Here is a 2,795-nt window from a genome sequence, read left to right as displayed (position 1 = left end):
GTTAAAATTCCTTATTGTCCTTTTGGGCAGTGGTTTATGTGTGTAGTTTTCCCATTAATAACGGAGGGGAATGGTGTGCGTGTCAATGGAAGCCTGAAGGATGGGTTGGCACACAATGGAGCCGCCTCAGTAGCATGGTTATCAGGCAGAAACCGCTGCACCCATCTGCCCAGCAGCTTTCTTGGTGTTGGTGCACTGAACATGTTTTCGACCTTTTCGACACGGATGGTTATTTTTGTCAGAGGAAAGCAGGGATGTATGGGATTGTAAGAATTTCAGTGCACTTTGCAGAATTATCCAGTGACTCGAAACGGGTTAAGAACGTGGTCTTAGTTCGTTAGCAACAAAATTCATTGTCCGTCACAATAGGTAGTAGCTGAAGAGGTCTTTCCCTGTCATGGTTCTCATGGGGTCTCATACTTTTTTGGGGTCGTTGGCTTTAAAAAGCATTTTCCAAAAGCTTCTGCCAGTTTGATTCCCCAACTTGACTTTCAGGTCTTTATAAACATGCTGATAGGCCTATGATGTTTATGTTTTTGTAAAGATATTTTCCTGGTATTTCATAATTTTTTAATGTCCTTAGTCACATAAGCATATTATTATTTGGATGGATTTGTATTTCTTTAGTGGGAAACAAACTGTTCTACACAGAAGTTTATATAGTCGGTGGTAAGCAGTAGTTTATTTCATCTAGTGAACCTGTCCCAATCTGTCCAATGAAACAGGCTTTCACTGTTCCCTGCACCTTTTCATTTAAATTTCACTTCTCTTTACACTGGAATCATATTCACAAATTATGATCAGAGTTCAGTATTGGTGGTCTGTATTTAGTCACATAGGCTGCTTTAACATTTACAAAGCATGTGTCCAGGATATTGTCTTTTCTGGTGTGATCCCTAACGTAACATACTGTAGGAACCCAGGTAACACAGTCTCTAGGCGACATTGCTTCATGTCCCCGAGCACTATTGCCGGTGCATCGGGGTGGCTGAGTTGCAGCTCGTGAACACGGTCAGCGATGGAGCCGGCCGCCAGTGACGCTCTGCCGCTGGGAGGCACGTAAACAACAAACAGTAAAATACACCTGAATTCTCTAGGCAGATTAGAGGATGAAAGGGTCTTAACGTCATTCCGAGAATTTCTACGTTGGGATCACAGGTTTTACATTTTACAGAGTATGATCGGCACCACAGATCATTAATCTGTTAAGCCCCAAGCCTGTTTTTCAGGTCTCAGGCTCGAAAATGACATTTCCAGAACAAATGACCATAGCTACACTTCTAAAAGGCGAAAATTAATAATCTTTTTTCTCAAAGTAATGATGAACCTTTGAGATGGATGTAGAGAAGTCAGAATCAATATAAATGTTTTTTATTTTAAAGAGAATTCAGATTGAACATAGTAAAACAAATGTAAATTATTGTGTCCGTCAAAAAGAAAAACATTACTTTTAGTGAAAACTACCCTTGGATGATGGGATCGGAGACTATAAGCTTTAGGAATCCAAAGTACAACATATAAGTACCCTGTATCAAGATTGATGCAAAACAAGTGACATTTGACATTTTTAGAGAGGTTTAGCAAAAGAAACTCCACCTCTGGGGTAATTTGGGTGGAAATGGGCGTATTTGCAGTGTCTCTGGAACCCATTGGTCGATTGGACATCTCTTTTGAGCCAATAGAATCAAAGGGGAATTTCCACATACACACACACACGTTACCATTGAGAAGTCAGAGCTATGCGCACGCAGTTTGCCCAAAGCTAAACCTATCTTCCGCTCTGAAATCTTAAAACTAGTTTTATTGCTGATGGATTATCAAAAATAATTTCAAAGTGACACAGACGCATTGGATTAACCTTCAGCAGCGTTTTTATCGTTTTAATGCAATTGCAGACAACTTTTGATCAGACAACAACAAAGGTAAGACATATTGCCGTGTTGGCTACCTATTGCCACCTGTTGTGATGTCTGTTTTTGTTTTTCATGTCGCAAGTTTTGATCATGGAGTGATGATACCGATACCTATCGAATCTCTGTAATCTCACGATGCTAATTGATGGGTTGGATGTGAATTTTAGGGATGCACGATATTGGTTTTTTGAAACCAATACCGATAACTTCCTGCTTCTCAAGACCGATACCGATAACCGATAATAATAAATGTACTTGTAGTTTTTCCTCGTTTTAGCCCTGGGGTCGTCTCTGGCAAACTTCTTGCCTTTTTCAAAAGCCTCGTCGATAGGTAAAAGCCCCGGTGCCTTTGCAGCTGGCTTTGGATTTGCCGCTATTTTAGCAGCGCAGGCGTCTTCGTACGCTTTTAACACACCATCGTAGCGATGTCGATGTCGGTGACTAATCAGGTTGGAAGTATTATAGCTCGTTGCTTTTTTCCCTCCTCGTGGAACTTCTGCATTGCATTTGTTAATACAAATAGCAAGCAAACTATCTAACTCTGAAACTTTGAAATAGTCCCATACTACCGACGACATGTTTGTTTACTGTCCTGGCTTCACGGCCGCACACCNGCCTTTTTCAAAAGCCTCGTCGATAGGTAAAAGCCCCGGTGCCTTTGCAGCTGGCTTTGGATTCACCGCTAGTTTAGCAGCGCAGGCGTCTTCGTACACCATCGTAGCCATGGCGATGTTTCAGGTGACTAATCAGGTTGGAAGTATTATAGCTCGTTGCCTTTTTCCCTCCTCGTGGAACTTCTGCATTGCATTTGTTAATACAAATAGCAAGCAAACTATCTAACTCTGAAACTTTGAAATAGTCCCATACTACCCATACTTTTAT

At 41.2% G+C, this 2,795-nt stretch overlaps 1 long non-coding RNA gene across 1 annotated transcript in view; it reads left to right on the top strand.

The window, feature by feature from the left end:
- LOC104960075 (uncharacterized) overlaps positions 1-2,795 on the top strand; it is a 3,321-nt gene that overhangs the window by 314 nt on the left and 212 nt on the right. The window contains exon 2 of the long non-coding RNA XR_799950.1: positions 31-32. This is a non-coding gene — a long non-coding RNA (uncharacterized lncRNA). The remainder of the gene's footprint in view (positions 1-30; positions 33-2,795) is intronic.

Source organism: Notothenia coriiceps, unplaced genomic scaffold (assembly GCF_000735185.1).
Source record: "Notothenia coriiceps isolate Sejong01 unplaced genomic scaffold, NC01 NC01_scaffold00031501, whole genome shotgun sequence".
Lineage (NCBI taxonomy): Eukaryota > Metazoa > Chordata > Actinopteri > Perciformes > Nototheniidae > Notothenia > Notothenia coriiceps.
Note: the sequence above shows the minus strand (reverse complement) of the source record. Positions and strands in the feature narration are given on the sequence as shown.